The following is a 25839-nucleotide window of genomic DNA, read 5'->3' on the forward strand; positions in this document are numbered from 1 at the left end:
GAATGGTGGCACGACCCTGGAGTTCCTCTCGCCTTTCCTGTGGAGAGCGCCTCCTTTGAGATGCGACGGGAACGCCGGGAATTCTTTCCCTACGAAACAGGGAAAGGATCCCTCATCTCGAGCTAGGAGGCGGAAACGGGGCTCCCCTGGATGTGTGCGGGACCCCACGTGCTTCCTCTCGAGTGGAGACGGGTATGTCGGGGAACTTCTTGAGTTGCAGCAAGGGTGTGAAGGACCCTTTGGAAGTTCCAGTGGTTAGACGTGATTAGCCTCGAGAAGCCTCAGCGGAAATGGGCCTCATGTCGCCTGGAGGGCAAAACCTACTGGATTTTCTCGAGTTGCGGCAGGTGCTCTCGACTTACGACGGGGACCTCAGGGACCCGCTCTGGTGGACTCAGGAAAGGCCAGTCCCCATGCGAGTTCCTCGGGGGCCTCTCGGGATAACTCTCCCGTCGATGCCGGGGCCTAAGACCTTGTGTGGAGTCGGGGCCGGAACCTGAGGATTCCTCTCCAGTGCTGACATGGATCTTGGGGTACTTCTGGAGTCTCCCCAGGGGAGTCAGTCCTCGTCTCGAATGCGGGCATGCACTTGCGCTTACCTCCAGAGCGGTAGCAGCAGTGTCACGCAGTCCACCGCGTGGATCAAAGGATCTATGGTTTTCCCTCGAGTCTTTCCCACGAGGCTTTCCCACGAGGCTTTCCCACAGGGCTGTCCCACGTGCACACGTGGTGGGAGTCGATCCTCGGCTTGAACGTCAAGGCAGTGCAGGTAAAACAGGTTCCTCTGGAATGGACTGACACATCTGGGGGACTCTTGGAATGGTGGCACGACCCTGGAGTTCCTCTCCCCTTTCCTGTGGAGAGCGCCTCCTCTTGAGATGCGACGGGAACGCCGGGAATTCTTTCCCTAGGAAACAGGGAAAGGATCCCTCATCTCGAGCTAGGAGGCGGAAACGGGGCTCCCCTGGATGTGTGCGGGACCCCACGTGCTTCCTCTCGTGTGGAGACGGGTATGTCGGGGAACTTCTTGAGTTGCAGCAAGGGTGTGAAGGACCCTTTGGAAGTTCCAGTGGTCAGATGTGATTAGCCTCGAGAAGCCTCAGCGGAAATGGGCATCATCTCGCCTGGAGGGCAAAACCTCCTGGATTTTCTCGAGTTGCGGCAGGTGCTCTCGACTTACGACGGGAACCTCAGGGATCCGCTCTGGTGGCCTCAGGAAAGGCCCGTCCCCATGCGAGTTCCTCGGGGGCCTTTCGGGATTCCTCTCCCGTCGATGCCGGGGCCTAAGACCTTGTGTGGAGTCGGGGCCGGAACCTGAGGATTCCTCTCCAGTGCTGACATGGATCTTGGGGTACTTCTGGAGTCTCCCCAGGGGAGTCAGTCCTCGTCTCGAATGCGGGCATGCACTTGCGCTTTCCTCCAGAGCGGTAGCAGCAGTGTCACGCAGTCCGCCGCGTGGATCAAAGAATCTATGGTTTTCCCTCGTGTCTTTCCCACGAGGCTTTCCCACGAGGCTTTCCCACAGGGCTGTCCCACGTGCACACGTGGTGGGAGTCGATCCTCGGCTTGAACGTCAAGGCAGTGCAGGGAAAACAGGTTCCTCTGGAATGGACTAACACATCTGGGGGACTCTTGGAATGGTGGCACGACACTTGAGTTCCTCTCGCCTTTCCGTTTGAGAGCGCCTTCTCTTGAGATGCGACGGGAACGCCGGGAATTCTTTCCCTACGAAACAGGGAAAGGATCCCTCATCTCGAGCTAGGAGGCGGAAACGGGGCTCCCCTGGATGTGTGCGGGACCCTCGTGCTTCCTCTCGAGTGGAGACGGGTATGTCGGGGAACTTCTTCAGTTGCAGCAAGGGTGAGAAGGACCCTTTTGAAGTTCCAGTGGTTAGACGTGATTGGCCTCGAGAAGCCTCAGCGGAAATGGGCCTCATGTCGCCTGGAGGGCAAAACCTCCTGGATTTTCTCGAGTTGCGGCAGGTGCTCTCGACTTACGACGGGGACCTCAGGTACCCGCTCTGGTGGCGTCAGGAAAGGCCAGTCCCCATGCGAGTTCCTCGGGGGCCTCTCGGGATTCCTCTCCCGTCGATGCCGGGGCCTAAGACCTTGTGTGGAGTCGGGGCCGGAACCTGAGGATTCCTCTCCAGTGCTGACATGGATCTTGGGGTACTTCTGGAGTCTCCCCAGGGGAGTCAGTCCTCGTCTCGAATGCGGGCATGCACTTGGGCTTTCCTCCAGAGCGGAAGCAGCAGTGTCACGCAGTCCGCCGCGTGGATCAAAGGATCTATGGTTTTCCCTCGAGGTTTTCCCACGAGGCTTTCCCACGAGGCTTTCCCACAGGGCTGTCCCACGTGCACACGTGGTGGGAGTCGATCCTCGGCTTGAACGTCAAGGCAGTGCAGGTAAAGCAGGTTCCTCTGGAATGGACTGACACATCTGGGGGACTCTTGGAATGGTGGCACGACCCTGGAGTTCCTCTCCCCTTTCCTGTGGAGAGCGCCTCCTCTTGAGATGCGACGGGAACGCCGGGAATTCTTTCCCTAAGAAACAGGGAAAGGATCCGTCATCTCGAGCTAGGAGGCGGAAACGGGGCTCCCCTGGATGTGTGCGGGACCCCACGTGCTTCCTCTCGAGTGGAGACGTGTATGTCGGGGAACTTCTTGAGTTGCAGCAAGGGTGTGAAGGACCCTTTGGAAGTTCCAGTGGTCAGATGTGATTAGCCTCGAGAAGCCTCAGCGGAAATGTGCCTCATCTCGCCTGGATGGCAAGACCTCCTGGATTTTCTCGAGTTGCGGCAGGTGCTCTCGACTTACGACGGGAACCTCAGGGACCCGCTCTGGTGGCCTCAGGAAAGGCCCGTCCCCATGCGAGTTCCTCGGGGGCCTTTCGGGATTCCTCTCCCGTCGATGCCGGGGCCTAAGACCTTGTGTGGAGTCGGGGCCGGAACCTGAGGATTCTTCTCCAGTGCTGACATGGATCTTGGGGTACTTCTGGAGTCTCCCCAGGGGAGTCAGTCCTCGTCTCGAATGCGGGCATGCACTTGCGCTTTCCTCCAGAGCGGTAGCAGCAGTGTCACGCAGTCCGCCGCGTGGATCAAAGGATCTATGGTTTTCCCTCGTGTCTTTCCCACGAGGCTTTCCCACGAGGCTTTCCCACAGGGCTGTCCCACGTGCACACGTGGTGGGAGTCGATCCTCGGCTTGAACGTCAAGGCAGTGCAGGGAAAACAGGTTCCTCTGGAATGGACTGACACATCTGGGGGACTCTTGGAATGGTGGCACGACACTTGAGTTCCTCTCGCCTTTCCTGTGGAGAGCGCCTTCTCTTGAGATGCGACGGGAACGCCGGGAATTCTTTCCCTACGAAACAGGGAAAGGATCCCTCATCTCGAGCTAGGAGGCGGAAACGGGGCTCCCCTGGATGTGTGCGGGACCCTCGTGCTTCCTCTCGAGTGAAGACGGGTATGTCGGGGAACTTCTTCAGTTGCAGCAAGGGTGAGAAGGACCCTTTGGAAGTTCCAGTGGTTAGACGTGATTAGACTCGAGAAGCCTCAGCGGAAATGGGCCTCATCTCGCCTGGAGGGCAAAACCTCCTGGATTTTCTCGAGTTGCAGCAGGTGCTCTCGACTTACGACGGGGACCTCAGGGACCCGCTCTGGTGGCCTCAGGAAAGGCCAGTCCCCATGCGAGTTCCTCGGGGGCTTCTCGGGATTTCTCTCCCGTTGATGCCGGGCCCTAAGACCTTGTGTGGATTCGGGGCCGGAACCTGAGGATTCCTCTCCAGTGCTGACATGGATCTTGGGGTACTTCTGGAGTCTCCCCAGGGGAGTCAGTCCTCGTCTCGAATGCGGGCATGCCCTTGGGCTTTCCTCCAGAGCGGAAGCAGCAGTGTCACGCAGTCCGCCGCGTGGATCAAAGGATCTATGGTTTTCCCTCGAGTCTTTCCCACGAGGCTTTCCCACGAGGCTTTCCCACAGGGCTGTCCCACGTGCACACGTGGTGGGAGTCGATCCTCGGCTTGAACGTCAAGGCAGTGCAGGGAAAACAGGTTCCTCTGGAATGGACTGACACATCTGGGGGACTCTTGGAATGGTGGCACGACCCTGGAGTTCCTCTCGCCTTTCCTGTGGAGAGCGCCTCCTTTGAGATGCGACGGGAACGCCGGGAATTCTTTCCCTACGAAACAGGGAAAGGATTCCTCATCTCGAGCTAGGAGGCGGAAACGGGGCTCCCCTGGATGTGTGCGGGACCCCACGTGCTTCCTCTCGAGTGGAGACGGGTATGTCGGGGAACTTCTTGAGTTGCAGCAAGGGTGTGAAGGACCCTTTGGAAGTTCCAGTGGTTAGACGTGATTAGCCTCGAGAAGCCTCAGCGGAAATGGGCCTCATGTCGCCTGGAGGGCAAAACCTACTGGATTTTCTCGAGTTGCGGCAGGTGCTCTCGACTTACGACGGGGACCTCAGGGACCCGCTCTGGTGGACTCAGGAAAGGCCAGTCCCCATGCGAGTTCCTCGGGGGCCTCTCGGGATAACTCTCCCGTCGATGCCGGGGCCTAAGACCTTGTGTGGAGTCGGGGCCGGAACCTGAGGATTCCTCTCCAGTGCTGACATGGATCTTGGGGTACTTCTGGAGTCTCCCCAGGGGAGTCAGTCCTCGTCTCGAATGCGGGCATGCACTTGCGCTTACCTCCAGAGCGGTAGCAGCAGTGTCACGCAGTCCACCGCGTGGATCAAAGGATCTATGGTTTTCCCTCGAGTCTTTCCCACGAGGCTTTCCCACGAGGCTTTCCCACAGGGCTGTCCCACGTGCACACGTGGTGGGAGTCGATCCTCGGCTTGAACGTCAAGGCAGTGCAGGTAAAACAGGTTCCTCTGGAATGGACTGACACATCTGGGGGACTCTTGGAATGGTGGCACGACCCTGGAGTTCCTCTCCCCTTTCCTTTGGAGAGCGCCTCCTCTTGAGATGCGACGGGAACGCCGGGAATTCTTTCCCTAGGAAACAGGGAAAGGATCCCTCATCTCGAGCTAGGAGGCGGAAACGGGGCTCCCCTGGATGTGTGCGGGACCCCACGTGCTTCCTCTCGTGTGGAGACGGGTATGTCGGGGAACTTCTTGAGTTGCAGCAAGGGTGTGAAGGACCCTTTGGAAGTTCCAGTGGTCAGATGTGATTAGCCTCGAGAAGCCTCAGCGGAAATGGGCATCATCTCGCCTGGAGGGCAAAACCTCCTGGATTTTCTCGAGTTGCGGCAGGTGCTCTCGACTTACGACGGGAACCTCAGGGACCCGCTCTGGTGGCCTCAGGAAAGGCCCGTCCCCATGAGAGTTCCTCGGGGGCCTTTCGGGATTCCTCTCCCGTCGATGCCGGGGCCTAAGACCTTGTGTGGAGTCGGGGCCGGAACCTGAGGATTCCTCTCCAGTGCTGACATGGATCTTGGGGTACTTCTGGAGTCTCCCCAGGGGAGTCAGTCCTCGTCTCGAATGCGGGCATGCACTTGCGCTTTCCTCCAGAGCGGTAGCAGCAGTGTCACGCAGTCCGCCGCGTGGATCAAAGGATCTATGGTTTTCCCTCGTGTCTTTCCCACGAGGCTTTCCCACGAGGCTTTCCCACAGGGCTGTCCCACGTGCACACGTGGTGGGAGTCGATCCTCGGCTTGAACGTCAAGGCAGTGCAGGGAAAACAGGTTCCTCTGGAATGGACTAACACATCTGGGGGACTCTTGGAATGGTGGCACGACACTTGAGTTCCTCTCGCCTTTCCGTTTGAGAGCGCCTTCTCTTGAGATGCGACGGGAACGCCGGGAATTCTTTCCCTACGAAACAGGGAAAGGATCCCTCATCTCGAGCTAGGAGGCGGAAACGGGGCTCCCCTGGATGTGTGCGGGACGCCACGTGCTTCCTCTCGAGTGGAGACGGGTATGTCGGGGAACTTCTTGAGTTGCAGCAAGGGTGTGAAGGACCCTTTGTAAGTTCCAGTGGTTAGACGTGATTAGCCTCGAGAAGCCTCATCGGAAATGTGCCTCATCTCGCCTGGAGGGCAAAACCTCCTGGATTTTCTCGAGTTGCGGCAGGTGCTCTCGACTTACGACGGGGACCTCAGGGACCCGCTCTGGTGGCCTCAGGAAAGGCCAGTCCCCATGCGAGTTTCTCGGGGGCCTCTCGGGATTCCTCTCCCGTCGATGCCGGGGCCTAAGGCCTTGTGTGGAGTCGGGGCCGGAACCTGAGGATTCCTCTCCAGTGCTGACATGGATCTTGGGGTACTTCTGGAGTCTCCCCAGGGGAGTCAGTCCTCGTCTCGAATGCGGGCATGCACTTGGGCTTTCCTCCAGAGCGGTAGCAGCAGTGTCACGCAATCCGCCGCGTGGATCAAAGGATCTATGGTTTTCCCTCGAGTCTTTCCCACGAGGCTTTCCCACGAGGCTTTCCCACAGGGCTGTCCCACGTGTACACGTCGTGGGAGTCGATCCTCGGCTTGAACGTCAAGGCAGTGCAGCGAAAACAGGTTCCTCTGGAATGGACTGACACATCTGGGGGACTCTTGGAATGGTGGCACGACCCTGGAGTTCCTCTCGCCTTTCCTGTCGAGAGCGCCTCCTCTTGAGATGCGACGGGAACGCCGGGAATTCTTTCCCTAGGAAACAGGGAAAGGATCCCTCATCTCGAGCTAGGAGGCGGAAACGGGGCTCCTCTGGATGTGTGCGGGACCCTCGGGCTTCCTCTCTTGTGGAGACGGGTATGTCGGGGAACTTCTTGAGTTGCAGCAAGGGTGAGAAGGACCCTTTGGATGTTCCAGTGGTTAGATGTGATTAGCCTCGAGAAGCCTCAGCGGAAATGGGCCTCATCTCGCCTGGAGGGCAAAACCTCCTGGATTTTCTCGAGTTGCGGCAGGTGCTCTCGCCTTACGACGGGGACCTCAGGGACCCGCTCTGGTGGCCTCAGGTAAGGCCAGTCCCCATGCGAGTTCCTCGGGGGCCTCTCGGGATTCCTCTCACGTCGATGCCGGGGCCTAGAACCTGTGTGGAGTCGGGGCGGGAACCTGAGGCTTCCTCTCCAGTGCTGACATGGATCTTGGGGTACTTCTGGAGTCTCCCCAGGGGAGTCAGTCCTCATCTCGAATGCGGGCATACACTTGCGCTTTCCTCCTGGGCGGTAGGAGCAGTGTCACGCAGTCCGCCGCGTGGATCAAAGGATCTATGGTTTTCCCTCGAGTCTTTCCCAAGAGGCTTTCCCACGAGGCTTTCCCACAGGGCTGTCCCACGTGCACACGTGGTGGGAGTCGATCATCGGCTTGAACATCAAGGCAGTGCAGGGAAAACAGGTTCCTCTGGAATGGACTGACACATCTGGGGGACTCTTGGAATGGTGGCACGACCCTGGAGTTCCTCTCGCCTTTCCTGTGGAGAGCGCCTCCTCTTGAGATGCGACGGGAACGCCGGGAATTCTTTCCCTACGAAACAGGGAAAGGATCCCTCATCTCGAGCTAGGAGGCGGAAACGGGGCTCCCCTGGATGTGTGCGGGACCCCACGTGTTTCCTCTCGAGTGGAGACGGGTATGTCGGGGAACTTCTTGAGTTGCAGCAAGGGTGTGAAGGACCCTTTGGAAGTTCCAGTGGTTAGACGTGATTAGCCTCGAGAAGCCTCAGCGGAAATGGGCCTCATCTCGCCTGGAGGGCAAAACCTCCTGGATTTTCTCGAGTTGCGGCAGGTGCTCTCGACTTACGACGGGGACCTCAGGGACCCGCTCTGGTGGCCTCAGGAAAGGCCACTCCCCATGCGAGTTCCTCGGGGGCCTCTCGGGATTCCTCTCCCGTCGATGCCGGGGCCTAAGACCTTGTGTGGAGTCGGGGCCGGAACCTGAGGATTCCTCTCCAGTGCTGACATGGATCTTGGGGTACTTCTGGAGTCTCCCCAGGGCAGTCAGTCCTCGTCTCGAATGCGGACATGCACTTGGGCTTTCCTCCAGAGCGTTAGCAGCAGTGTCACGCAGTCCGCCGCGTGGATCAAAGGATCTATGGTTTTCCCTCGAGTCTTTCCCACGAGGCTTTCCCACGAGGCTTTCCCACAGGGCTGTCCCACGTGCACACGTGGTGGGAGTCGATCCTCGGCTTGAACGTCAAGGCAGTGCAGGGAAAACAGGTTCCTCTGGAATGGACTGACACATCTGGGGGACTCTTGGAATGGTGGCACGACCCTGGAGTTCCTCTCGTCTTTCCTGTGGAGAGCGCCTCCTCTTGAGATGCGACGGGAACGCCGGGAATTCTTTCCCTACGAAACAGGGAAAGGATCCCTCATCTCGAGCTAGGAGGCGGAAACGGGGCTCCCCTGGATGTGTGCGGGTCAGTCGGGCTTCATCTCGAGTGGAGACGGTATGTCGGGGAACTTCTTGAGTTGCAGCAAGGGTGTGAAGGACACTTGGGAAGTTCCATTGGTTAGTTGTGATTAGCCTCGAGAAGCCTCAGCGGAAATGGGCCTCATCTCGCCTGCAGGGCAAAACCTCCTGGATTTTCTCGAGTTGCGGCAGGTGCTCTCCACTTATGACGGGGACCTCAGGGACCCGCTCTGGTGGGCTCAGGAATGGCCAGTCCCCATTCGAGTTCCTAGGGGGCCTCTCGGGATTCCTCTCCCGTCGATGCCGGGGCCTAAGACCTTGTGTGGATTCGGGGCCGGAACCTGAGGATTCCTCTCCAGTGCTGACATGGATCTTGGGGTTCTTCTGGAGTCTCCCCAGGGGAGTCAGTCCTCGTCTCGAATGCGGGCATGCACTTGCGCTTTCCTCCAGAGCGGTAGCAGCAGTGTCACGCAGTCCGCCGCGTGGATCAAAGGATCTATGGTTTTCCCTCGAGTCTTTCCCACGAGGCTTTCCCACGAGGCTTTCCACAGGGCTGTCCCACGTGCACACGTGGTGGGAGTCGATCCTCGGCTTGAACGTTCAAGGCAGTGCAGGGAAAACAGGTTCCTCTGGAATGGACTGACACATCTGGGGGACTCTTGGAATGGTGGCACGACACTGAAGTTCCTCTCGCCTTTCCTGTGGAGAGCTCCTCCTCTTGAGATGCGACGGGAACGCCGGGAATTCTTTCCCTACGAAACAGGGAAAGGATCCCTCATCTCGAGCTAGGAGGCGGAAACGGGGCTCCCCTGGATGTGTGCGTGACCCTCGTGCTTCCTCTCGAGTGGAGACGGGTATGTCGCGGAACTGCTTGAGTTGCAGCAAGGGTGAGAAGGACCCTTTGGATGTTCCAGTGGTTAGATGTGATTAGCCTCGAGAAGCCTCAGCGGAAATGGGCCTCATCTCGCCTGGAGGGCAAAACCTCCTGGATTTTCTCGAGTTGCGGCAGGTGCTCTCGACTTACGACGGGGACCTCAGGGACCCGCTCTGGTGGCCTCAGGAAAGGCCAGTCCCCATGCGAGTTCCGCGGGGGCCTCTCTGGATTCCTCTCCCGTCGATGCCGGGGCCTAAGACCTTGTGTGGAGTCGGGGCCGGAACCTGAGGATTCCTCTCCAGTGCTGACATGGATCTTGGGGTACTTCTGGAGTCTCCCCAGGGGAGTCAGTCCTCGTCTCGAATGCGGGCATGCACTTGCGCTTTCCTCCAGAGCGGTAGCAGCAGTGTCATGCAGTCCGCCGCGTGGATCAAAGGATCTATGGTTTTCCCTCGAGTCTTTCCCACGAGGCTTTCCCACGAGGCTTTCCCACAGGGCTGTCCCACGTGCACACGTGGTGGGAGTCGATCCTCGGCTTGAACGTCAAGGCAGTGCAGGGAAAACAGGTTCCTCTGGAATGGACTGACACATCCGGGGGTGTCTTGGAATGGTGGCACGACCCTGGAGTTCCTCTCGCCTTTCCTGTGGAGAGCGCCTCCTCTTGAGATGCGACGGGAGCGCCGGGAATTCTTTCCCTACGAAACAGGGAAAGGATCCCTCATCTCGAGCTAGCAGGCGGAAACGGGGCTCCCCTGGATGTGTGCGGGACCCCACGTGCTTCCTCTCGAGTGGAGACGGGTATGTCGGGGAACTTCTTGAGTTGCAGCAAGGGTGTGAAGGACCCTTTGGAAGTTCCAGTGGTTAGACGTGATTAGCCTCGAGAAGCCTCATCGGAAATGGGCCTCATCTCGCCTGGAGGGCAAAACCTCCTGGATTTTCTCGAGTTGCGGCAGGTGCTCTCGACTTACGACGGGGACCTCAGGGACCCGCTCTGGTGCCCTCAGGAAAGGCCAGTCCCCATGCGAGTTCCTGGGGGCCTCTCGGGATTCCTCTCCCGTCGATGCCGGGGCCTAAGACCTTGTGTGGAGTCGGGGCCGGAACCTGAGGATTCCTCTCCAGTGCTGACATGGATCTTGGGGTACTTCTGGAGTCTCCCCAGGGGAGTCAGTCCTCGTCTCGAATGCGGGCATGCACTTGCGCTTTCCCCCAGGGCGGTAGCAGCAGTGTCACGCAGTCCGCCGCCTGGATCAAAGGATCTATGGTTTTCCCTCGAGTCTTTCCCACGAGGCTTTACCACGAGGCTTTTCCACAGGGCTGTCCCACGTGCACACGTGGTGGGAGTCGATCCTCGGCTTGAACGTCAAGGCAGTGCAGGGAAAACAGGTTCCTCTGGTATGGACTGACACATCTGGGGGACTCTTGGAATGGTGGCACGACCCTGGAGTTCCTCTCGCCTTTCCTGTGGAGAGCGCCACCTCTTGAGATGCGACGGGAACGCCGGGAATTCTTTCCCTACGAAACAGGGAAAGGATCCCGCATCTCGAGCTAGGAGGCGGAAACGGGGCTCCCCTGGATGTGTGCGGGACCCTCGTGCTTCCTCTCGAGTGGAGACGGGTATGTCGGGGAACTTCTTGAGTTGCAGCAAGGGTGTGAAGGACCCTTTGGAAGTTCCAGTGGTTAGATGTGATTAGCCTCGAGAAGCCTCAGCGGAAATGGGCCTCATCTCGCCTGGAGGGCAAAACCTCCTGGATTTTCTCGAGTGGCGGCAGGTGCTCTCGACTTACGACGGGGACCTCAGGGACCCGCTCTGGTGGCCTCAGGAAAGGCCAGTCCCCATGCGAGTTCCTCGGAGGCCTCTCGGGATTCCTCTCCCGTCGATGCCGGGGCCTAAGACCTTGTGTGGAGTCGGGGCCGGAACCTGAGGATTCCTCTCCAGTGCTGACATGGATCTTGGGGTACTTCTGGAGTCTCCCCAGGGGAGTCAGTCCTCGTCTCGAATGCGGGCATACACTTGCGCTTTCCTCCAGAGCGGTAGCCGCAGTGTCACGCAGTCCGCCGCGTGGATCAAAGGATCTATGGTTTTCCCTCGAGTCTTTCCCACGAGGCTTTCCCACGAGGCTTTCCCACAGGGCTGTCCCACGTGCACTCGTGGTGGGAGTCGATCCTCGGCTTGAACGTCAAGGCAGTGCAGGGAAAACAGGTTCCTCTGGAATGGACTGACACATCTGGGGGACTCTTGGAATGGTGGCACGACCCTGGAGTTCCTCTCGCCTTTCCTGTTGAGAGCGCCTCCTCTTGAGACGCGACGGGAACGCCGGGAATTCTTTCCCTACGAAACAGGGAAAGGATCCCTCATCTCGAGCTAGGAGGCGGAAACGGGCTCATCTGGATGTGTGCGGGACACCATGTGCTTTCTCTCGAGTGGAGACGGGTATGTCGGGGAACTTCTTGAGTTGCAGCAAGGGTGTGAAGGCCCCTTTGGAAGTTCCAGTGGTTCGACGTGATTAGCCTCGAGAAGCCTCAGCGGAAATGTGCCTCATCTCGCCTGGAGGGCAAAACCTCCTGGATTTTCTCGAGTTGTGGCAGGTGCTCTCGACTTACGACGGGGACCTCAGGGACCCGCTCTGGTGGCCTCAGGAAAGGCCAGTCCCCATGCGAGTTCCTCGGGGGCCTCTCGGGATTCCTCTCCCGTCGATGCCGGGGCCTAGAACCTTGTGTGGAGTCGGGGCCGGAACCTGAGGCTTCCTCTCCAGTGCTGACATGGATCTTGGGGTACTTCTGGAGTCTCCTCAGGGGAGTCAGTCCTCGTCTCGAATGCGGGCATGCACTTGCGCTTTCCTCCAGGGCGGTAGGAGCAGTGTCACACAGTCCGCCGCGTGGATCAAAGGATCTATGGTTTTCCCTCGAGTCTTTCCCTCGAGGCTTTCCCACGAGGCTTTCCCTCAGGGCTGTCCCACGTGCACACGTGGTGGGAGTCGATCCTCGGCTTGAACGTCAAGGCAGTGCAGGGAAAACAGGTTCCTCTGGAATGGACTGACACATCTGGGGGACTCTTGGAATGGTGGCACGACCCTGGAGGTCCTCTCGCCTTTCCTGTGGAGAGCGCCTCCTCTTGAGATGCGACGGGAACGCCGGGAATTCTTTCCCTACGAAACAGGGAAAGGATCCCTCATCTCGAGCTAGGAGGCGGAAACGGGGCTCCCCTGGATGTGTGCGGGACCCCACGTGCTTCCTCTCGAGTGGAGACGGGTATGTCGTGGAACTTCTTGAGTTGCAGCAAGGGTGTGAAGGACCCTTTGGAAGTTCCAGTGGTTAGACGTGATTAGCTTCGAGAAGCCTCAGCGGAAATGGGCCTCATCTCGCCTGGAGGGCAAAACCTCCTGGATTTTCTCGAGTTGCGGCAGGTGCTCTCGACTTACGACGGGGACCTCAGGGACCCGCTCTGGTGGCCTCAGGAAAGGCCAGTCCCCATGCGAGTTCCTCGGGGGCCTCTCGGGATTCCTATCCCCTCGATGCCGGGGCCTAAGACCTTGTGTGTAGTCGGGGCCGGAACCTGAGGCTTCCTCTCCAGTGCTGACATGGATCTTGGGGTACTTCTGGAGTCTCCCCAGGGGAGTCAGTCCTCGTCTCGAATGCGGGCATGCACTTGGGCTTTCCTCCAGAGCGGTAGCAGCAGTGTCACGCAGTCCGCCGCGTGGATCAAAGGATCTATGGTTTTCCCTCGAGTCTTTCCCACGAGGCTTTCCCACGAGGCTTTCCCACAGGGCTGTCCCACGTGCACACGTGGTGGGAGTCGATCCTCGGCTTGAACGTCAAGGCAGTGCAGGGAAAACAGGTTCCTCTGGAATGGACTGACACATCTGGGGGACTCTTGGAATGGTGGCACGACCCTGGAGTTCCTCTCCCCTTTCCTGTGGAGAGCGCCTCCTCTTGAGATGCGACGGGAACGCCGGGAATTCTTTCCCTACAAAACAGGGAAAGCATCCCTCATCTCGAGCTTGGAGGCGGAAACGGGGCTCCCCTGGATGTGTGCGGGACCCCACGTGCTTCCTCTCGAGTGGAGACGGGTATGTCGGGGAACTTCTTGAGTTGCAGCAAGGGTGTGAAGGACCCTTTGGAAGTTCCAGTGGTTAGACGTGATTAGCCTCGAGAAGCCTCAGAGGAAATGGGCCTCATCTCGCCTGGAGGGCAAAACCTACTTGATTTTCTCGAGTTGCGGCAGGTGCTCTCGACTTACCACGGGGACCTCGGGGACCCGCTCTGGTGGCCTCAGGAAAGGCCAGTCCCCCTGCGAGTTCCTCGGGGGCCTCTCGGGATTCCTCTCCCGTCGATGCCGGGGCCTAAGACCTTGTGTGGAGTCGGGGCCGGAACCTGAGGATTCCTCTCCAGTGCTGACATGGATCTTGGGGCACTTCTGGAGTCTCCCCAGGGGAGTCAGTCCTCGTCTCGAATGCGGGCATGCACTTGCGCTTTCCTCCAGAGCGGTAGCAGCAGTGTCACGCAGTCCGCCGCGTGGATCAAAGGATCTATGGTTTTCCCTCGAGTCTTTCCCACGAGGCTGTCCCACGAGGCTTTCCCACAGGGCTGTCCCACGTGCACACGTGGTGGGGTCGATCCTCGGCTTGAACGTCAAGGCAGTGCAGGGAAAACAGGTTCCTCTGGAATGGACTGACACATCTGGGGGACTCTTGGAATGGTGGCACGACCCTGGAGTTCCTCTCGCCTTTCCTGTGGAGAGCGCCTCCTCTTGAGATGCGACGGGAACGTCGGGAAGTCTTTCCCTACGAAACAGGGAAAGGATCCCTCATCTCGAGCTAGGAGGTGGAAACGGGGCTCCCCTGGATGTGTGCGGGACCCTCGTGCTTCCTCTCGAGTGGAGACGGGTATGTCGGGGAACTTCTTGAGTTGCAGCAAGCGTGAGAAGGACCCTTTGGATGTTCCAGTGGTTAGATGTGATTAGCCTCGAGAAGCCTCAGCGGAAATGGGCCTCATCTCGCCTGGAGGGCAAAACCTCCTGGATTTTCTCGGGTTGCGGCAGGTGCTCTCGACTTACGACGGGGACCTCAGGGACCCCCTCTGGTGGCCTCAGGAAAGGCCAGTCCCCATGCGAGTTCCTCGGGGGCCTCTCAGTATTCCTCTCCCGTCGATGCCGGGGCCTAAGACCTTGTGTGGAATCGGGGCCGGAACCTGAGGATTCCTCTCCAGTGCTGACGTGGATCTTGGGGTACTTCTGGAGTCTCCCCAGGGGCGTCAGTCCTCGTCTCGAATGCGGGCATGCACTTGCGCTTTCCCCCAGGGGGGTAGCAGCAGTGTCACGCAGTCCGCCGCGTGGATCAAAGGATCTATGGTTTTCCCTCGAGTCTTTCCCTCGAGGCTTTCCCACGAGGCTTTCCCACAGGGCTGTCCCACGTGCACACGTGGTGGGAGTCGATCCTCGGCTTGAACGTCAAGGCAGTGCAGGGAAAACAGGTTCCTCTGGAATGGACTGACACATCTGGGGGACTCTTGGAATGGTGGCACGACCCTTGAGTTCCTCTCGCCTTTCCTGTGGAGAGCGCCTTCTCTTGAGATGCGACGGGAACGCCGGGAATTCTTTCCCTACGAAGCAGGGAAAGGATCCCTCATCTCGAGCTAGGAGGCGGAAACGGGGCTACCCTGGATGTGTGCGGGACCCCACGTGCTTCCTCTCGAGTGGAGACGGGTATGTCGGGGAACTTCTTGAGTTGCAGCAAGGGTGTGAAGGACCCTTTGGAAGTTCCAGTGGTTAGACGTGATTAGCCTCGAGAAGCCTCAGCGGAAATGTGCCTCATCTCGCCTGGAGGGCAAAACCTCCTGGATTTTCTCGAGTTGCGGCAGGTGCTCTCGACGTACGACGGGGACCTCGGGGACCCGCTCTAGTGGCCTCAGGAAAGGCCAGTCCCCATGCGAGTTCCTCGGGGGCCTCTCGGGATTCCTCTCCCGTCGATGCCGGGGCCTAAGACCTTGTGTGGAGTCGGGGCCGGAACCTGAGGATTCCTCTCCAGTGCTGACATGGATCTTGGGGTACTTCTGGAGTTTCCCCAGGGGAGTCAGTCCTCGTCTCGAATGCGGGCATGCACTTGCGCTTTCCTCCAGAGCGGTAGCAGCAGTGTCACGCAGTCCGCCGCGTGGATCAAAGGATCTATGGTTTTCCCTCGAGTCTTTCCCACGAGGCTTTCCCACGAGGCTTTCCCACAGGGCTGTCCCACGTGCACAGGTGTTGGGAGTAGATCCTCGGCTTGAACGTCAAGGCAGTGCAGGGAAAACAGGTTCCTCTGGAATGGACTGACACATCTGGGGGACTCTTGGAATGGTGGCACGACCCTGGAGTTCCTCTCGCCTTTCCTGTGGAGAGCGCCTCCACTTGAGATGCGACGGGAACGCCGGGAATTCTTTCCCTACGAAACAGGGAAAGGATCCCTCATCTGGAGCTAGGAGGCGGAAACGGGGCTCCCCTGGATGTGTGCGGGACCCTCGTGCTTCCTCTAGAGTGGAGACGGGTATGTCCGGGAACTTCTTGAGTTGCAGCAAGGGTGAGAAGGACCCTTTGGATGTTCCAGTGGTTAGATGTGTTTAGCCTCGAGAAGCCTCAGCGGAAATGGGCCTCATCTCGCCTGGAGGGCAAAACCTCCTGGATTTTCTCGAGTTGCGGCAGGTGCTCTCGACTTACGACGGGGACCTCAGGGACCCGCTCTGGTGGCCTCAGGAAAGGCCAGTCCCCATGCGAGTTCCTCGGGGGCCTCTCGGGATTCCTCTCCCGGCGATGCCGGGGCCTAAGACCTTGCGTGGAGTCGGGGCCGGAACATGAGGATTCCTCTCCAGTGCTGACAAGGATCTTGGGGTACTTCTGGAGTCTCCCCAGAGGAGTCAGACCTCATCTCGAATGCGGGCATGCACTTGCGCTTTCCTCCAGAGCGGTAGCAGCAGTGTCACTCAATCCGCCACGTAGATCAAAGGATCTATGGTTTTCCCTCGAGTCTTTCCCACGAGGCTTTCCCACGAGGCTTTCCCACAGGGCTGTCCCACGTGCACACGTGGTGGGAGTCGATCCTCGGCATGAACGTCAAGGCAGTGCAGGGAAAACAGGTTCCTCTGGAATGGACTGACACATCTGGGGGACTCTTGGAATGGTGGCACGACCCTGGAGTTCCTCTCGCCTTTCCTGTTGAGAGCGCCTCCTCTTGAGATGCGACGGGAACGCCAGGAATTCTTTCCCTACGAAACAGGGAAATGATCCCTCATCTCGAGCTAGGAGGCGGAAACGGGGCTCCCCTGGATGTGTGCGGGACCCCACGTGCTTCCTCTCGAGTGGAGACGGGTATGTCGGGGAACTTCTTGAGTTGCAGCAAGGGTGTGAAGGACCCTTTGGAAGTTCCAGTGGTTAGACATGATTAGCCTCGAGAAGCCTCAGCGGAAATGTGCCTCATCTCGCCTGGAGGGCAAAACCTCCTGGATTTTCTCGAGTTGCGGCAGGTGCTCTCGACTTACGACGGGGACCTCATGGACCCGCTCTGGTGGCCTCAGGAAAGGCCAGTCCCCATGCGAGTTCCTCGGGGGCCTCTCGGGATTCCTCTCCCGTCGATGCCGGGGCCTAAGACCTTGTGTGGAGTCGGGGCCGGAACCTGAGGATTCCTCTCCAGTGCTGACATAGATCTTGGGGTACTTCTGGAGTCTCCCCAGGGGAGTCAGTCCTCGTCTCGAATGCGGGCATGCACTTGCGCTTTCTTCCAGAGCGGTAGCAGCAGTGTCACGCAGTCCGCCGCGTGGATCAAAGGATCTATGGTTTTCCCTCGAGTCTTTCCCACGAGGCTTTCCCACGAGGCTTTCCCACAGGGCTGTCCCACGTGCACACGTGGTGGGAGTCGATCCTCGGCTTGAACGTCAAGGCCGTGCAGGGAAAACAGGTTCCTCTGTAATGGACTGACACATCTGGGGGTCTCTTGGAATGGTGGCACAACTCTGGAGTTCCTCTTCCCTTTCCTGTGGAGAGCGCCTCCTCTTGAGATGCGACGGGAACGCCGGGAATTCTTTCCCTACGAAAGAGGGAAAGGATCCCTCATCTCGAACTAGGAGGCGGAAACGGGGCTCCCCTGGATGTGTGCGGGACCCCACGTGCTTCCTCTCGAGTGGAGACGGGTATGTCGGGGAACTTCTTGAGTTGCAGCAAGGGTGTGAAGGACCCTTTGGAAGTTCCAGTGGTTAGATGTGATTAGCCTAGATATGCCTAGCGGAAATGGGCCTCATCTCGCCTGGAGGGCAAAACCTCCTGGATTTTCTCGAGTTGCGGCAGGTGCTCTCGACTTACGACGGGGTCCTCGGGGACCCGCTTTGGTGGCCTCAGGAAAGGCCAGTCCCCATGCGAGTTCCTCGGGGGCCTCTCGGGATTCCTCTCCCGTCGATGCCGGGGCCTAAGACCTTGTGTGGAGTCGGGGCCGGAACCTGAGGATTCCTCTCCAGTGCTGACATGGATCTTGGGGTACTTCTGGAGTCTCCCCAGGGGAGTCAGTCCTCATCTCGAATGCGGGCATGCCCTTGCGCTTTCCTCGAGAGCTGTAGCAGCAGTGTTACGCTGTCGGCCGCGTGGATCAAAGGATCTATGGTTTTCCCTCGAGTCTTTCCCACGAGGCTTTCCCACGAGGCTTTCCCACAGGGCTGTCCCACGTGTACACGTCGTGGGAGTCGATCCTCGGCTTGAACGTCAAGGCAGTGCAGGGAAAACAGGTCCCTCTGGAATGGACTGACACATCTGGGGGACTCTTGGAATGGTGGCACGACCCTGGAGTTCCTCTCGCCTTTCCTGTCGAGAGCGCCTCCTCTTGAGATGCGATGGGAACGCCGGGAATTCTTTCCCTACGAAACAGGGAAAGGATCCCTCATCTCGAGCTAGGAGGCGGAAACGGGGCTCCCCTGGATGTGTGCGGGACCCTCGTGCTTCCTCTCGAGTGGAGACGGGTATGTCGGGGAACTTCTTCAGTTACAGCAAGGGTGAGAAGGACCCTTTGCAAGTTCCAGTGGTTAGACGTGATTAGCCTCGAGAAGCCTCAGCGGAAATGGGCCTCATCGCGCCTGGAGGGCAAAACCTCCTGGATGTTCTCGAGTTGCGGCAGGTGCTCTCGACTTACGACGGGGACCTCAGGGACCCGCTCTGGTGGCCTCAGGAAAGGCCAGTCCCCATGCGAGTTCCTCGGGGGCCTCTCGGGATTCCTCTCCCGTCGATGCCGGGGCCTAAGACCTTGTGTGGAGTCGGGGCCGGAACCTGAGGATTCCTCTCCAGTGCTGACATGGATCTTGGGGTACTTCTGGAGTCTCCCCAGGGGAGTCAGTCCTCGTCTCGAATGCGGGCATGCACTTGGGCTTTCCTCCAGAGCGGAAGCAGCAGTGTCACGCAGTCCGTCGCGTGGATCAAAGGATCTATGGTTTTCCCTCGAGTCTTTCCCACGAGGCTTTCCCACGAGGCTTTCCCACAGGGCTGTCCCACGTGCACACGTGGTGGGAGTCGATCCTCGGCTTGAACGTCAAGGCAGTGCAGGTAAAACAGGTTCCTCTGGAATGGACTGACACATCTGGGGGACTCTTGGAATGGTGGCACGACCCTGGAGTTCCTCTCCCCTTTCCTGTGGAGAGCGCCTCCTCTTGAGATGCGACGGGAACGCCGGGAATTCTTTCCCTACGAAACAGGGAAAGGATCCGTCATCTCGAGCTAGGAGGCAGAAACGGGGCTCCCCTGGATGTGTGCGGGACCCCACGTGCTTCCTCTCTAGTGGAGACGGGTATGCCGCGGAACTGCTTGAGTTGCAGCAAGGGTGTGAAGGACCCTTTGGAAGTTCCAGTGGTCAGATGTGATTAGCCTCGAGAAGCCTCAGCAGAAATGGGCCTCATCTTCCCTGGAGGGCAAAACCTCCTGGATTTTCTCGAGTTGCGGCAGGTGCTCTCGACTTACGACGGGAACCTCAGGGACCCGCTCTGGTGGCCTCAGGAAAGGTCCGTCCCCATGCGAGTTCCTCGGGGGCCTTTCGGGATTCCTCTCCCGTCGATGCCGGGGCCTAAGACCTTGTGTGGAGTCGGGGCCGGAACCTGAGGATTCCTCTTCAGTGCTGACATGGATCTTGGGGTACTTCTGGAGTCTCCCCAGGGGAGTCAGTCCTCGTCTCGAATGCGCTCATGCACTTACGCTTTCCTCCAGAGCGGTAGCAGCAGTGTCACACAGTCCGCCGCGTGGATCAAAGGATCTATGGTTTTCCCTCGTGTCTTTCACACGAGGCTTTCCCACGAGGCTTTCCCACAGGGCTGTCCCACGTGCACACGTGGTGGGAGTCGATCCTCGGCTTGAACGTCAAGGCAGTGCAGGGAAAACAGGTTCCTCTGGAATGGACTGACACATCTGGGGGACTCTTGGAATGGTGGCACGACCCTGGAGTTCCTCTCGCCTTTCCTGTGGAGAGCGCCTCCTCTTGAGATGCGACGGGAACGCCGGGAATTCTTTCCCTACGAAACAGGGAAAGGATCCCTCATCTCGAGCTAGGAGGCGGAAACGGGGCTCCCCTGGATGTGTGAGGGACCCCACGTGCTTCCTCTCGAGTGGAGACGGGTATGTCGGGGAACTTCTTGAGTTGCAGCAAGGGTGTGAAGGACCCTTTGGAAGTTCCAGTGGTTAGACGTGATTAGCCTCGAGAACCCTCAGCCGAAATGTGCCTCATCTCGCCTGGAGGGCAAAACCTCCTGGATTTTCTCGAGTTGCGGCAGGTGCTCTCGACGTACGACGGGGACCTCAGGGACCCGCTCTGGTGGCCTCAGGAAAGGCCAGTCCCCATGCGAGTTCCTCGGGGGCCTCTCGGGATTCCTCTCCCGTCGATGCCGGGGCCTAAGACCTTGTGTGGAGTCGGGGCCGGAACCTGAGGATTCCTCTCCAGTGCTGACATGGATCTTGGGGTACTTCTGGAGTCTCCCCAGGGGAGTCAGTCCTCGTCTCGAATGCGGGCATGCACTTGCGCTTTCCTCCAGAGCGGTAGCAGCAGTGTCACGCAGTCCGCTGCGTGGATCAAAGGATCTATGGTTTTCCCTCGAGTCTTTCCCACGAGGCTTTCCCACGAGGCTTTCCCACAGGGCTGTCCCACGTGCACACGTGGTGGGAGTCGATCCTCGGCTTGAACGTCAAGGCAGTGCAGGGAAAACAGGTTCCTCTGGAATGGACTGACACATCTGGGGGACTCTTGGAATGGTGGCACGACCCTGGAGTTCCTCTCGCCTTTCCTGTTGAGAGCGCCTCCTCTTGAGATGCGACGGGAACGCCGGGAATTCTTTCCCTACGAAACAGGGAAAGGATCCCTCATCTCGAGCTAGGAGGCGGAAACGGGGATTCCCTGGATGTGTGCGGGACCCCACGTGCTTCCTCTCCAGTGGAGACGGGTATGTCGGGGAACTTCTTGAGTTGCAGCAAGGGTGTGAAGGACCCTTAGGAAGTTCCAGTGGTTAGATGTGATTAGCCTAGATAAGCCTAGCGGAAATGGGCCTCATCTCGCCTGGAGGGCAAAACCTCCTGGATTTTCTCGAGTTGCGGCAGGTGCTCTCGACTTACGACGGGGTCCTCGGGGACCCGCTTTGGTGGCCTCAGGAAAGGCCAGTCCCCATGCGAGTTCCTCGGGGGCCTCTCGGGATTCCTCTCCCGTCGATGCCGGGGCCTAAGACCTTGTGTGGAGTCGGGGCCGGAACCTGAGGATTCCTCTCCAGTGCTGACATGGATCTTGGGGTACTTCTGGAGTCTCCCCAGGGGAGTCAGTCCTCATCTCGAATGCGGGCATGCCCTTGCGCTTTCCTCGAGAGCTGTAGCAGCAGTGTTACGCTGTCGGCCGCGTGGATCAAAGGATCTATGGTTTTCCCTCGAGTCTTTCCCACGAGGCTTTCCCACGAGGCTTTCCCACAGGGCTGTCCCACGTGTACACGTCGTGGGAGTCGATCATCGGCTTGAACGTCAAGGCAGTGCAGGGAAAACAGGTCCCTCTGGAATGGACTGACACATCTGGGGGACTCTTGGAATGGTGGCACGACCCTGGAGTTCCTCTCGCCTTTCCTGTCGAGAGCGCCTCCTCTTGAGATGCGATGGGAACGCCGGGAATTCTTTCCCTACGAAACAGGGAAAGGATCCCTCATCTCGAGCTAGGAGGCGGAAACGGGGCTCCCCTGGATGTGTGCGGGACCCTCGTGCTTCCTCTCGAGTGGAGACGGGTATGTCGGGGAACTTCTTCAGTTACAGCAAGGGTGAGAAGGACCCTTTGCAAGTTCCAGTGGTTAGACGTGATTAGCCTCGAGAAGCCTCAGAGGAAATGGGCCTCATCTCGCCTGGAGGGCAAAACCTCCTGGATGTTCTCGAGTTGCGGCAGGTGCTCTCGACTTACGACGGGGACCTCAGGGACCCGCTCTGGTGGCCTCAGGAAAGGCCAGTCCCCATGCGAGTTCCTCGGGGGCCTCTCGGGATTCCTCTCCCGTCGATGCCGGGGCCTAAGACCTTGTGTGGAGTCGGGGCCGGAACCTGAGGATTCCTCTCCAGTGCTGACATGGATCTTGGGGTACTTCTGGAGTCTCCCCAGGGGAGTCAGTCCTCGTCTCGAATGCGGGCATGCACTTGGGCTTTCCTCCAGAGCGGAAGCAGCAGTGTCACGCAGTCCGTCGCGTGGATCAAAGGATCTATGGTTTTCCCTCGAGTCTTTCCCACGAGGCTTTCCCACGAGGCTTTCCCACAGGGCTGTCCCACGTGCACACGTGGTGGGAGTCGATCCTCGGCTTGAACGTCAAGGCAGTGCAGGTAAAACAGGTTCCTCTGGAATGGACTGACACATCTGGGGGACTCTTGGAATGGTGGCACGACCCTGGAGTTCCTCTCCCCTTTCCTGTGGAGAGCGCCTCCTCTTGAGATGCGACGGGAACGCCGGGAATTCTTTCCCTACGAAACAGGGAAAGGATCCGTCATCTCGAGCTAGGAGGCAGAAACGGGGCTCCCCTGGATGTGTGCGGGACCCCACGTGCTTCCTCTCTAGTGGAGACGGGTATGCCGCGGAACTGCTTGAGTTGCAGCAAGGGTGTGAAGGACCCTTTGGAAGTTCCAGTGGTCAGATGTGATTAGCCTCGAGAAGCCTCAGCAGAAATGGGCCTCATCTTCCCTGGAGGGCAAAACCTCCTGTATTTTCTCGAGTTGCGGCAGGTGCTCTCGACTTACGACGGGAACCTCAGGGACCCGCTCTGGTGGCCTCAGGAAAGGTCCGTCCCCATGCGAGTTCCTCGGGGGCCTTTCGGGATTCCTCTCCCGTCGATGCCGGGGCCTAAGACCTTGTGTGGAGTCGGGGCCGGAACCTGAGGATTCCTCTTCAGTGCTGACATGGATCTTGGGGTACTTCTGGAGTCTCCCCAGGGGAGTCAGTCCTCGTCTCGAATGCGCTCATGCACTTACGCTTTCCTCAAGAGCGGTAGCAGCAGTGTCACGCAGTCCGCCGCGTGGATCAAAGGATCTATGGTTTTCCCTCGTGTCTTTCACACGAGGCTTTCCCACGAGGCTTTCCCACAGGGCTGTCCCACGTGCACACGTGGTGGGAGTCGATCCTCGGCTTGAACGTCAAGGCAGTGCAGGGAAAACAGGTTCCTCTGGAATGGACTGACACATCTGGGGGACTCTTGGAATGGTGGCACGACCCTGGAGTTCCTCTCGCCTTTCCTGTGGAGAGCGCCTCCTCTTGAGATGCGACGGGAACGCCGGGAATTCTTTCCCTACGAAACAGGGAAAGGATCCCTCATCTCGAGCTAGGAGGCGGAAACGGGGCTCCCCTGGATGTGTGAGGGACCCCACGTGCTTCCTCTCGAGTGGAGACGGGTATGTCGGGGAACTTCTTGAGTTGCAGCAAGGGTGTGAAGGACCCTTTGGAAGTTCCAGTGGTTAGACGTGATTAGCCTTGAGAACCCTCAGCCGAAATGTGCCTCATCTCGCCTGGAGGGCAAAACCTCCTGGATTTTCTCGAGTTGCGGCAGGTGCTCTCGACGTACGACGGGGACCTCAGGGACCCGCTCTGGTGGCCTCAGGAAAGGCCAGTCCCCATGCGAGTTCCTCGGGGGCCTCTCGGGATTCCTCTCCCGTCGATGCCGGGGCCTAAGACCTTGTGTGGAGTCGGGGCCGGAACCTGAGGATTCCTCTCCAGTGCTGACATGGATCTTGGGGTACTTCTGGAGTCTCCCCAGGGGAGTCAGTCCTCGTCTCGAATGCGGGCATGCACTTGCGCTTTCCTCCAGAGCGGTAGCAGCAGTGTCACGCAGTCCGCTGCGTGGATCAAAGGATCTATGGTTTTCCCTCGAGTCTTTCCCACGAGGCTTTCCCACGAGGCTTTCCCACAGGGCTGTCCCACGTGCACACGTGGTGGGAGTCGATCCTCGGCTTGAACGTCAAGGCAGTGCAGGGAAAACAGGTTCCTCTGGAATGGACTGACACATCTGGGGGACTCTTGGAATGGTGGCACGACCCTGGAGTTCCTCTCGCCTTTCCTGTGGAGAACGCCTCCTCTTGAGATGCGACGGGAACGCCAGGAATTCTTTCCCTACGAAACAGGGAAAGGATCCCTCATCTCGAGCTAGGAGGCGGAAACGGGGCTCCCCTGGATGTGTGCGGGACCCCACGTGCTTCCTCTCGAGTGGAGACGGGTATGTCGGGGAACTTCTTGAGTTGCAGCAAGGGTGTGAAGGCCCCTTTGGAAGTTCCAGTGGTTAGACATGATTAGCCTCGAGAAGCCTCAGCGGAAATGGGCCTCATCTCGCCTGGAGGGCAAAACCTCCTGGATTTTCTCGAGTTGCGGCAGGTGCTCTCGACTTACGACGGGGACTTCAGGGACCCGCTCTGGTGGCCTCAGGAAAGGCCAGTCCCCATGCGAGTTCCTCGGGGGCCTCTCGGGATTCCTCTCCCGTTGATGCCGGGGCCTAAGACCTTGTGTGGAGTCGGGGCCGGAACCTGAGGATTCCTCTCCAGTGCTGACATGGATCTTGGGGTACTTCTGGAGTCTCCCCAGGGGAGTCAGTCCTCGTCTCGAATGCGGGCATGCACTTGCGCTTTCCTCCAGAGCGGTAGCAGCAGTGTCACGCAGTCCACCGCGTGGATCAAAGGATCTATGCTTTTCCCTCGAGTCTTTCCCACGAGGCTTTCCCACGAGGCTTTCCCACAGGGCTGTCCCACGTGCACACGTGGTGGGAGTCGATCCTCGGCTTGAACGTCAAGGCAGTGCAGGGAAAACAGGTTCCTCTGGAATGGACTGACACATCTGGGGGACTCTTGGAATGGTGGCACGACCCTGGAGTTCCTCTCGCCTTTCCTGTTGAGAGCGCCTCCTCTTGAGATGCGACGGGAACGCCGGGAATTCTTTCCCTACGAAACAGGGAAAGGATCCCTCATCTCGAGCTAGGAGGCGGAAACGGGGATTCCCTGGATGTGTGCGGGACCCCACGTGCTTCCTCTCGAGTGGAGACGGGTATGTCGGGGAACTTCTTGAGTTGCAGCAAGGGTGTGAAGGACCCTTAGGAAGTTCCAGTGGTTAGATGTGATTAGCCTCGAGAAGCCTCAGCGGAAATGGGCCTCATCTCGCCTGGAGGGCAAAACCTCCTGGATTTTCTCGAGTTGCGGCAGGTGCTCTCGACTTACGACGGGGACCTCAGGGACCCGCTCTGGTGGCCTCAGGAAAGGCCAGTCCCCATGCGAGTTCCTCGGGGGCCTCTCGGGATTCCTCTCACGTCGATGCCGGGGACTAAGACCTTGTGTGGAGTCGCGGCCGGAACCTGAGGATTCCTCTCCAGTGCTGACATGGATCTTGGGGTACTTCTGGAGTCTCCCCAGGGGAGTCAGTCCTCGTCTCGAATGCGGGCATGCACTTGGGCTTTCCTCCAGAGCGGTAGCAGCAGTGTCACGCAGTCCGCCGCGTGGATCAAAGGATCTATGGTTTTCCCTCGAGTCTTTCCCACGAGGCTTTCCCACGAGGCTTTCCCACACGGCTGTCCCACGTGCACACGTGGTGGGAGTCGATCCTCGGCTTGAACGTCAAGGCAGTGCAGGGAAAACAGGTTCCTCTGTAATGGACTGACACATCTGGGGGTCTCTTGGAATGGTGGCACGACTCTGGAGTTCCTCTTCCCTTTCCAGTGGAGAGCTCCTCCTCTTGAGATGCGACGGGAACGCCGGGAATTCTTTCCCTACGAAACAGGGAAAGGATCCCTCATCTCGAACTAGGAGGCGGAAACGGGGCTCCCCTGGATGTGTACGGGACCCCACGTGCTTCCTCTCGAGTGGAGACGGGTATGCCGCGGAACTGCTTGAGTTGCAGCAAGGGTGTGAAGGACCCTTTGGAAGTTCCAGTGGTTAGATGTGGTTAGCCTCGATAAGCCTCAGCGGAAATGGGCCTCATCTCGCCTGGAGGGCAAAACCTACTTGATTTTCTCGAGTTGCGGCAGGTGCTCTCGACTTACCACGGGGACCTCGGGGACCCGCTCTGGTGGCCTCAGGGAAGGCCAGTCCCCATGCGAGTTCCTCGGGGGCCTCTCGGGATTCCTCTCCCGTCGATGCCGGGGCCTAATACCTTGTGTGGGGTTGGGGCCGGAACCTG

The sequence above is a fragment of the Ovis canadensis genome, chromosome 20 (assembly GCF_042477335.2).
Source record: "Ovis canadensis isolate MfBH-ARS-UI-01 breed Bighorn chromosome 20, ARS-UI_OviCan_v2, whole genome shotgun sequence".
NCBI lineage: Eukaryota > Metazoa > Chordata > Mammalia > Artiodactyla > Bovidae > Ovis > Ovis canadensis.